This window comes from Agelaius phoeniceus, unplaced genomic scaffold (assembly GCF_051311805.1).
Source record: "Agelaius phoeniceus isolate bAgePho1 unplaced genomic scaffold, bAgePho1.hap1 Scaffold_415, whole genome shotgun sequence".
Lineage (NCBI taxonomy): Eukaryota > Metazoa > Chordata > Aves > Passeriformes > Icteridae > Agelaius > Agelaius phoeniceus.
The window spans coordinates 45081-56140 of NW_027509993.1; the positions used below are offsets into that span (position 1 = coordinate 45081).

The following is an 11060-nucleotide window of genomic DNA, read 5'->3' on the forward strand; positions in this document are numbered from 1 at the left end:
AAGGTCCTGCTGGCACCGGGCTGGTGTCTCTTCGACAGCTGTATTAAAGAAAACCAAACATCAATGCCTGATCGTGGCACCACATCGGCCAAAACCCCGCAAGTCTGCTACTCACCCTGCTCCTAAGAACGCTCGGCTGCTCGGGCCGCACGCTTCGGCACACTCAGAGACCGAGGCCGTCATCACAGGGGACGCCTGGGTTAAGAGGAGATGAGGTGATTTGGCACGGCTGAAACCTGAGTGGACCCTCGCTCCTCCCCCCTACTTCCCTGACTCACCACAACTCCTGGGTAGCTGCCAGAGGCCACCTGGATGGCACCTTTAAATAGAAAAGTTCAGGGCTTCATCACCAAGTCCTGTAATGCATCCACAGGGCTCACATTTGCAGGAAACCCGGAGCATCGGCCAGCTGGTGACGGGGGCTTGCCATACTCCGAGTGGATTGCCTAAAGTGCACAAACGAGAACGGAAGCTTAGAGCTGCACCAGAAATTGAGACCTGAGCAATAACAACTACTGCTCTCCACTGCTCACCTTGACAGCTGGTATCCACATTTGCTTCCTAAAAAGAAAGACAAAGAACAGTGCTGTAACAGAGTCACCATTTACACTTCTGCTGCAGAGAAAACGGTGCCTCACCTGCTCAGGGGAAACCCCTCATCCGGGATGGGGCCCTCTGGCACACATTTAATCCATCTGAATCTGAAAAAAAAGTTAGGACAAGAGTCAAACTGTTGCAGGATAACTTAGGAGCTCCAGACGTCTTGTGTCTATCTACAAATCCCATCTAGAGTCCCACTACACCCCACATTACAAACTCCCAGGGACTACTCCTACTGCACCAGGCTATGCGGCAGGGCAGAGCAGCTCCGGCACAAATGTGTGTGCTGACACCCGTGACACGGGACGGGACGTGACAGACAGGGGGGACACAACAGGAACAGAAAGCTCCTGGCAAGGAAAGTGGCTGCAAGGACTCAGAGAATGCAAAAGGAGATGACCGAGATGAGACAGATAGCAAACTGATGAGGCTCAGAGAACCCTGGAGGAAGATGCTGGCTGAAGGATTTATTCCAAGAACTGCAAAGATGGATACCCAGGAATCCTACGGTCAGAATCCTCTCCCTAACCTCGCATTCTTACAAAGCCTAATCCGTTGAAATGGAGCATTGCGGAGCATGGCTGTCCGTGCAGCTCAGAACAAGACCTGAAAAGCCACCTGACTGGATGCTTCCAAAGAGAGATGCAATTCTGATGCCTGTCGGAGCTCCGGAGTCAAAGGTTCAATGGCCTGGGCACCAGGCTGAGGAACACTGAGATCACAGATTCTAAGAATGGCGCCAAGGTTTCTGACAGGCGCTTCACAGGGCTATGATAAGAGACATGAGATACCCAACCACACATAATACACAAAAGACAAGGGACACGATACACACTGGGACTGCTCTGCCCTGCGCACCTCAGCACTGGGATCAAAAGTGAGACTTTCCTTTTACGTGGCCTAAGAGGCCAAAACTTGGCTACCCTCATCTCCAGAGACAACTCAACCCCCTCCCCCCCAGGAGCCCCAACCCAGCACCCTGCTTTCATCCCCCCTGGGGGTCATAGCCCTCGACTTATCTCTTGGACATATGGAGATGCGGGTCCATGTCAGGTGCAAAGGAAGGCCGCCTCGCCAGCTGGGAAGGTCCTGCTGGCACTGGGCCGTTGTCTCTTAGACAGCTATATCAAAGGAAACCAAACATCAATGCCTGATCGTGGCACCACATTGGCCAAAACCCCACAAGTCTGCTACTCACCGTTCTCCTAAGAAGGCCCGGCTCTTCAGGTCGCACGCTCCGGCCGCGCTCGGAGGCCGATGCCATCGTCGTGGGGTACGCCTGGGTTAAGAGGACAGGAGGTGACGTGGCATTGCTGAAACCTGAGCGGACACTCGCTCCTCCTCCCTACTTCCCTGACTCACCGCAACTCCTCAGCGGTTCCTGACGGCTGCCCGGAATGCGGGGCTCGCGAGAGCGGCAAACCCGGTCCGTCGGCCAGCTGGGGATGGGAGCTCGGCATGCTCCGAGCAGATGGCCTAAGGCACAAAAACGAGAATGGAGACTTAGACTTGCCCTCTTAGAATTCAGACCGCAGCAACAAGAAAGGCTACTGCTCACCTTACCCTTTTGAACTTGACTGCTGAGATCCAGCTATACTTCCTAAAAATAAAGACAAAGAACAGCGCTGTAACAGGGTCACACTTGACACATCCCCTGCAGAGACAAACGGTGACTGACCTGCTATGGGGAACCCCCTCACCCGGGATGGCGTGCTCTGCCATGGATGCAATGCATCTGCACCTGAAAGAGAGTTAGAACATATGTCAAACACCTGCAGGATGACTCAAAAGCTGCAAACACCTTATATCAATCTAGGAACAGCATCTAGAGTCCAAGTACACCCCACATGAAAAATTTCAACCCCCCAGGGCTTGTCCTATTACACAAGGCTATGCAGCAGGGCAGAGCAGCTCTGGCAACAAATATGTGCAGACACCCGTGACACAGGACAGACAGGACACGACAAACAATGGGCACACAACACAGACAGGAATCTCTTGGCAAAAAGGATTACTGTGAGCAACGAGAGCATGCCAAATGAGATGACCGAGGTGAGACTGATGGCAAGCTGATGTGGCTCAGAAAACATTGAAGGAAGAAGATGCTAACTGAATTATTTATTCCAAGAACTGCAAAGATGGATGCCCAAGAATCCTACGGTCAGAAGCCTCTACCTGTCCTCACATTCTTTCAAGCCCTAAGCTGCCATAATGGATCCTGGCAGGGCATAGCTGTCTGTACAGCTCAGAACAGGACCTGAAAAGACATCTGACCGGATGCTTCCAAAGAGAGATGCGAATCTGATACATGTCTGAGCTCCCCAGGCAAAGGTTGTATGGCATGGGTGCCAGGCCAAGAAATGCAGAGATCACAGACGATAAGAACAATGCCAAGGTTTCTGACAGGCCCCTGAAAAGGCTAAGGTAAGAGACATGAGATACCCAAACAACACACAAGGCACAATAGACAAGGGACATCATACACACCGGGACTGCTCTGCCCTGCGCACCTCAGCACTGGGATCAAAAGTGAGATTTTGCTTTTATGGGGCCTAAGGGGCCACTTCATGGACACTCCTCACCTCCAAAGCGGACTCAAATTCCCCCCTCCCAGTAATTCCCAAACCAGCACCCTGCTTTCATCCCCCCTGGGGGTCGTAGCCCTCTACTTCTCTCTCAGACATCTGGGGATGCCGGTCTCAGGTGCAAAGAAAGGCCACCTCGTCAGCTGGGAAGGTCCTGCTGGCACCGGGCTGGTGTCTCTTCGACAGCTGTATTAAAGAAAACCAAACATCAATGCCTGATCGTGGCACCACATCGGCCAAAACCCCGCAAGTCTGCTACTCACCCTGCTCCTAAGAACGCTCGGCTGCTCGGGCCGCACGCTTCGGCACACTCAGAGACCGAGGCCGTCATCACAGGGGACGCCTGGGTTAAGAGGAGATGAGGTGATTTGGCACGGCTGAAACCTGAGTGGACCCTCGCTCCTCCCCCCTACTTCCCTGACTCACCACAACTCCTGGGTAGCTGCCAGAGGCCACCTGGATGGCACCTTTAAATAGAAAAGTTCAGGGCTTCATCACCAAGTCCTGTAATGCATCCACAGGGCTCACATTTGCAGGAAACCCGGAGCATCGGCCAGCTGGTGACGGGGGCTTGCCATACTCCGAGTGGATTGCCTAAAGTGCACAAACGAGAACGGAAGCTTAGAGCTGCACCAGAAATTGAGACCTGAGCAATAACAACTACTGCTCTCCACTGCTCACCTTGACAGCTGGTATCCACATTTGCTTCCTAAAAAGAAAGACAAAGAACAGTGCTGTAACAGAGTCACCATTTACACTTCTGCTGCAGAGAAAACGGTGCCTCACCTGCTCAGGGGAAACCCCTCATCCGGGATGGGGCCCTCTGGCACACATTTAATCCATCTGAATCTGAAAAAAAAGTTAGGACAAGAGTCAAACTGTTGCAGGATAACTTAGGAGCTCCAGACGTCTTGTGTCTATCTACAAATCCCATCTAGAGTCCCACTACACCCCACATTACAAACTCCCAGGGACTACTCCTACTGCACCAGGCTATGCGGCAGGGCAGAGCAGCTCCGGCACAAATGTGTGTGCTGACACCCGTGACACGGGACGGGACGTGACAGACAGGGGGGACACAACAGGAACAGAAAGCTCCTGGCAAGGAAAGTGGCTGCAAGGACTCAGAGAATGCAAAAGGAGATGACCGAGATGAGACAGATAGCAAACTGATGAGGCTCAGAGAACCCTGGAGGAAGATGCTGGCTGAAGGATTTATTCCAAGAACTGCAAAGATGGATACCCAGGAATCCTACGGTCAGAATCCTCTCCCTAACCTTGCATTCTTACAAAGCCTAATCTGTTGAAATGGAGCATTGCGGAGCACGGCTGTCCGTGCAGCTCAGAACAAGACCTGAAAAGCCACCTGACTGGATGCTTCCAAAGAGAGATGCAATTCTGATGCCTGTCGGAGCTCCCGAGTCAAAGGTTCAATGGCCTGGGTACCAGGCCAAGGAATGTAGAGATTACAGATGCTAACAATGATGCCACGGTTTCTGCTAGGCTCCTCCAAGGCCTAAGGTAAAGGACATGACACATCCAACCACACATAATACACAAAAGACAAGGGACACAATACACACCAGGACTGCTCTGCCCTGTACACCTCAGCACTGTGATCAAAAGTGAGACTTTGGTTTTAATTCCCCCTCAGGCCTAAGGGGCCGCTTCCTGGACACCCACGTCTCCAAAGCGGACTCAAAAACCCCTCCCGGTGGGTCCCTGCCCTGCGCCCTGGTTTCATCCCCTCTGTGGGTCGAAGCCCTCTACTTATCTCTCAGACATCTGGGGATGCCGGTCTGTGTCAGGTGCAAAGGAAGGCTGCCTCGACATCTGGGAAGGTCCTGCTGGCACTGTTGTTAAACAACTTCCTGTTGTTTCTTCGTCTGCTCCAATAAAGTAAACAAAATATCAATGCATAACCTCAGCAGCACATTGGCCAAAACCCAACAATTCTGCCACTCACTCTTTTCCCAAGAATGCCTGGCTCCTGGGGCCGCACGCTTCAGCCGCACTCGGAGGCTGATGCCATCGTCGTGGGGCACGCCTGGGCTAGGAGGAGACGAGGTGATGTGGCGCTGCTGAAACCTGAGCGGAGCCTCGCTCCTCCTCCCTACTTCCCTGACTCACCGCAACTCCTCGGCCACTGCTGAAGGCTGCCCTGGTGACACCTTTAAACAGAAAGGGCAGAGGCTTCATTGCCAAGTCCCGTGATTCTTCCGCAGGGCTCGGGAGAGCGGCAAACCCGGCGCGTCGGCCGGTTGGTGACTGGGGCCTGGCGTACTCCGAGTGGATTGCCTAAAGCGCAGAAACAGGAACAGATGCTTAGAGTTGCATCGGAAAGTGAGACTGGAGCAATAACAACTGCTTCTGTACGCTACTCAATGCTCACCTTGCCCAGCTCACCTTGACTGCTGATGTCCAGCTTTGCTTCCTAAAAAGAAAAAGAACAGAGCTGTAACAGAGTCACACTTTACACTCTCCCTGCAGAGACAAACGGTGACTGACCTGCTCGGGGGAACCTCCTCACTCGGGATGGGTGGATGGATTTTGCCCTGGATTTTATCCTTCTGCATCTGAAAGAAAGCGAGGACAAACGTCAAAGGGCTGCAAGATATCTTCACAGCTCCAAACATCTTCTGTCTATCTAGGAATATCACCTAGAGTCCGGCGACACCCCACAAACTGCGTGTCCCTGAGCCTTGTCCTATTGCAGCAGCCTCTGCGGCAGGGCAGAGCAGCTCCGGCACAAACATGTGCAGACACCCGTGACACAGAACGTGACAAACGGGGGGACGTTAAACACGACACATTATGCTTGTGGTGAGGGTCTCGAGGGGAAAAGGCAAAAGGGACCCCAAAGACACAGTAGGTAACACGGTACACCCGACAACACGACGTAGACCGGAACTGCTCTGCCCTGCCCGCCTGCACGCTGCCATCAAATGTGGAGTCTCTCCCTTTAGCTCTCCTAAGAGGCCCCTTGGAGAAGATTGCTTTTCCCTCTGCTAATTTTTAAATCTGTCCCAACAACTCCCAACCTGCTACCCTCCCTTCTCCAGGCCATGGCCCCCGACTTATCTTTTGGATGATCGGCGATGTGAATCCACGTTGCACCTGAAATGAGTCTGCCTCGTAGGGCCCTGTGATCGCCTGTTAGCCTCTCAGTCAGCTACAATAAAGAAAACCAAAACCAACGTATGAGTTTAGAGTTATGTAGGCCAAATCCCAGCAAGTCAGCTACTTGCCCTCTCCTGAGTGTGCCTGGCTCTTTCAGGCTCCACCTTCATCCTGATTCCAAGGGTGTGGCCTTTATTATTAGTGGCACCTGGGTTAGAGAAAAGCAAAGTGAAATGGCATTCCTGTGAGTGCAGTGGATGACCTTGTGTGAGGAAAACATGTGAATGCCTCTGCTAGGCTTCTGAAAAGCCTTGTGTGGGGGGGCCCTCAAATAAACACCCTTTCTCACCCTGCTGCCTGCAAACCCCCCTGCCCCCCAATAACTCCTAACTGGATACCTGCTCACCCTCCCTCTCCTAGTCACAACCCTCAACTCACCTGAAGCCTCAATCTCAAACATCATTTTTAACACTGGGCAGATGCCTCCTGTGACATGATGAATCTGCTGAAAGAAGTGCTGTGCTTGACACAACCTGGGATCTCTGGAAGCTGTGCACCTCCTAAAAACTATAAAAACACAAAACAAGAACAAAACCAGAAATTGCAGATACGCTTTATCACCCCTAAACACAAAATCCGAAATCGTCACCTTAAATACTCCCTGTATTCCATGCCATTTTCTTCACAGTATCTTCCAAGCCTCTATTGCTTTAGATGCCCAGAAGCACCTGCTGAAAGCAAGCTAAGCTAAAAGAGGCCCTTCACCGAAATAACAGGAGAGCTCTCACCCCAGCACACCCCAGAGAGGGAATGAAGCCCCTCAGCAAAAGCTGGGGTTAATATACCCATGATGGTGCCCGCCTCCCATTCCCATGATGCCTGGGAAAAGGGAGGGGGCTAATCCCACCAAATATAAAAGCCCACAGAGCAGCTGCAGCTGTTTGGCTCCTCTGACTCAAATTCAAAGGGAGTAAAGGCCTTGTTATAGAAGAAAGCTCTTCAGAAAAATAACAGCGCTTTCTTTTTTGACACAACTACTTGGAGCAGAAGAACAGAAAAATGGCAAGACATAAAGCATTGTGTTTAGGTAGCTTACCTAGATAAATTGGGTAATTTGCTGTTAACTTACATAATTATTCTGTGTTTAACAAAAGCCATCTAATAAATTAACACCCAAAACTCCAGCAGCCCAGCTGGCCCTACCAAATCTCTCTGTTGATACACACAGTAAACAAAACCAAAATCCCAGGAATACCTATCAGAAGTCTAGGAAAGAAACCTCTTGAAATTAATCCTACCTCAAATACAAACCAACACGTACAGAAAGTGAGCTTCACTCAAAAAACTATTTACACAGAGTTAATAAGACCAAGAAATAAAACAACACACCCTATAACGACCCACCAACGAATACAACAGCGAAGGAAAAAAAACCCATTTTTTTCTTTTTTTTTATTTCAACTAGCTTCCTTTATTAGCTAGAACCAAAGATTTTGCCAGGGCTGTAACAACAACAACAACAACTTCTTTTTCTTCTTCTCCTTCTGAAATGTCCCTTCTCCTTCCCAAATTCCTTACAACTTCTGCGTTTGAATCCAAGCCAAAAGCAAAATTCGTGCACTTGTGAGTCCGGTGCTCCTGTCAGATTCTCTGTCTCCCTCCACATCTTCTTACACTTTCAGTCTGAACGCTGTCCTGCCCTGATGAGTTTGACAGAAGAATTGGCACATGTTAAGAGAGCATTTCCCTCCCTCCCTCCCTCCCTCCCCAGAGCTGGTTTCCTTAGCGCATTTCAATCGATCCCAAGCCCGCAACGATGTGCGCTCACCTCAAGGCTCACAGCAAGCACGCAGCAGCTCAGGCTGACTTGGCTCCAGGGCTCCATGCCTTAGATAGCTGAGAAAACTTCCCATGAACCTCTGTTCCAAGACATTGGAATGCAAACTCAGCTCCGTTTCAGCGTCTCGGTGGGAGGCGGGAGCACATCTGGCTGAGCCACAAAAAATCCCTTCTTGGGCGGCTGCACTCTGCCGGAAAGGGGAAACACGTGCTAGTGAACAGCAGCTCAGAAACAATTCTTTTCTAATGTTACCTGCTCTACTTGACTGCTTGCTAACACAAGTCTCATTTTACCATTGCAGGGAGAAGGCTGTAGGAAAACGTCTGATGAGCAGCCACAAAAGGCCTCACTCCCTGCTACACAGCCTGCAACAACCTCGGCAGAGCGGAGCAGCCAAATCACCGCACTCTCCTTGCCGTGGGCAAGGGTAGAAGATGACTGGGGGAGGCACATAAAAAGAAGGGAAACGCTCCTATAAATGCACAGCCATTTGCTTTCAGAAGCCCAGAGTTCAGGATCTTCTCTAGGAAGCCAGACGTGACATGATATTTCTAAGATTTTCTTCTTCATCGAAGGAAATGTACGTACATACACACTCTTACAAACGTACCTACGGTTCTGGGGTTTTTTTTCTTCTGAAGCTCCAAGAATGATTTCCCACCTTGATTCATTCAGAAGAAACGGCCCCTGTGACTCAGGTCAGAAGGGCGGCCTGCGTTTTTGATCACGACAGCTTTTGGCTTTACCCTGTGAGCAGGAGCAGCAAGAGCTGAGGCTCAGCAGAGGCTGACCCCGGCCAGCCCCTTCCTCCCTTCCCCGTGTCACAATGACTTCCAGGCAGAAGGATGCAAAGCAGGTTTGTGTCTTTTCTCTTCAGTGCCAAGAGGTAAAAGATGTAGGCTTTGAAATAACTAATGACCCTCTCTTGGAACTCTCCCAAGGACAGTTTGAAAGCAAAGACAGAAGATTGCTGCTAAATCCATATGGGATAAGGATGAGAGCAGCAAGGATCCGAGGCCAGCAGCGTTGCCAGGCAGTGTCACGTCCCTGCCACCTTGTGACAAGGCACACAGCTGCAAAGCCCCAAAGCCTGCAAGCCCTGGAGCTGCCGCACGGATGGACCTGGTTCCCTTCCCAGGTGCCCAGAGGGACACCTGAGGGCAGGTGTCGTCCCCCGCCCCCCGAGGGCGCACCCAGAGCCCCGGGCAGGGACGGAGTCACTGACGGCTCTCTGGGGACGAGACCCTCCCTGCAGGTGACACCGGCTTGTCCTCTCCCTGTGGCACAGGGACCTCCAGGCTCTAGGACCAGCCTCATTTTGTCAGCATCCAGGTGCTGTGCTAGAGCCAGAGGGGTCAAGGCTTTCCAGAACCATAGGATCCGTAGCATCCTTGCGGTTGGAAAAGCCTTCTAAGGACATCGAGCCCAGCTGCTGCCCCCCCAAATCAGGTCCCTAAACACCACATCTTGACATCCTTGACATGTCTCCAGGCATGGGGACTTCCCTGGGCTCCTATGCCTGAGCACCCTTTCAGTGAAAAAATTTTCCCTCCAATCCAATCTAAGCCTTCCCTGCTGCAAGTTGAGGCCATTTCCTTTGGCCGTGTCACTTCTTACCTGGGAGACCTCGGTACTTCAACCTTACCTGCTCCTTCCCTAGGCGGACTCTGGCTTGGCTGGAGGAGAGGAGGAACACTCCCACCACAGGAATGGCAGCTCAGGAGGTCCCACACCAAGGCCAGGGGGAGCAGCCGTCCTCGCCAGAGCTCGCACGTCCCTTCTTCTCAGAGATTGGCTCTGCTTTTCCTCCCGGGCAGATCTCTGCTGAGTGCTTCACAATTGCCTGTTTGGAGGAGGGGGGGAAAAGAGGTTAGCCAAGTTTTTTATCCAGACTTAGCTGCTGGCTTTGCCTCCTCCTGACTTCCTTCTGCTAAGAAAACAGCTGCCTTTGGACTTCTAGGGGCAACTTGCACGTCATGCCTGAAAAGGAACTACAGAAAAGCGCCTCATTTATAAAGCCTCAGCCAAGAAGACAGATGCAGCTGCAGCTTCGCCATGCCCACTGCCTGCAGAGCCGGCAGGCACCAGGCCAGCTCTGCTCCTCCTTCAAGTTGTTCCCAAAGCTGCTGGAAGAACTGAAGGCTACTTTGGCCTTCCATTGCTCGGCTTGTCCCGAGAAAGAGCTTTGAGTGTTGTTACCCCTCCAGAAAGGAAGGGCCTTTCTGTCTCACACGCTCGGTGACACAAGGCTACGCAGCCTCTGCTCCAGGTGGGAAGGGCTTCCTTCCTCCTCTGGCACCCGGCTGGCACAGGGCACAGGTTGCTCAGAGGTCCTGGGGCTGCCCCATCGCTGCAAGTGTTCAAGGCCCGTCGGTGCTCTGCGATGAGGCTCTGAGCAAGCTGCTCGATGGAAGCACGTCCCTGCCCACGGCGGCAGCAGCCTTGGAATGAGGTGATCTTTAGAGCTCCTTGCAACCTGAATTCTTCCATGATTCTGGGAACTGAAAAAAGCGGGGAAAGAAATCTGTAAAGGTCACTAAATGCATCCAAGCACATCCCCAAGGATCCAATCCTCAGCAGCCCATGCAAGGCAAGGTCAGAGCTCTCTGCCCACCGAGGACACGGCAAACAGCACGGACCTTTCTCCCACTCTCCAGCACGGAGAAGTGGGAAGCCAGAGGGAGTCCGTCTGTTTACAGACACCGGAGGGCGGCGGGACGGGGCGGGGCGGGACGGGGCGGGCGGTCTTACCTTGCAAAGCTGGCGGCAGAAAGGGCGGGCAGCGCCGCCGCCCCGCCGGGATTTTCCGGCCCGCCGTCGCTTCCGCCGCGCGAGAGGCGCGTGCGCGGGCTCGGGGGGGGGTGCAGCCCCGTTCCCGTTCCGACGGCGTTCGCCCGCCCCCGCTCGCTGCCCCC

At 52.5% G+C, this 11060-nt stretch overlaps 2 long non-coding RNA genes across 2 annotated transcripts; both read right to left on the reverse strand.

Moving 5' to 3' along the window:
- Window positions 1-4943: 4943 nt before the first annotated feature.
- Window positions 4944-5621, reverse strand: LOC143693224 (uncharacterized). The gene is made up of 4 exons (XR_013180740.1): window positions 5592-5621; window positions 5316-5356; window positions 5152-5232; window positions 4944-5071 (listed from the first exon to the last, which is right to left on the reverse strand). It is a non-coding gene; the product is annotated as an uncharacterized LOC143693224 (long non-coding RNA).
- Window positions 5622-7753: 2132 nt separating this feature from the next.
- LOC143693225 (uncharacterized) lies at window positions 7754-11060 on the reverse strand. Its single transcript, XR_013180741.1, has 4 exons — window positions 10897-11060; window positions 9791-10646; window positions 8134-8332; window positions 7754-8005 (listed from the first exon to the last, which is right to left on the reverse strand). It is a non-coding gene; the product is annotated as an uncharacterized LOC143693225 (long non-coding RNA).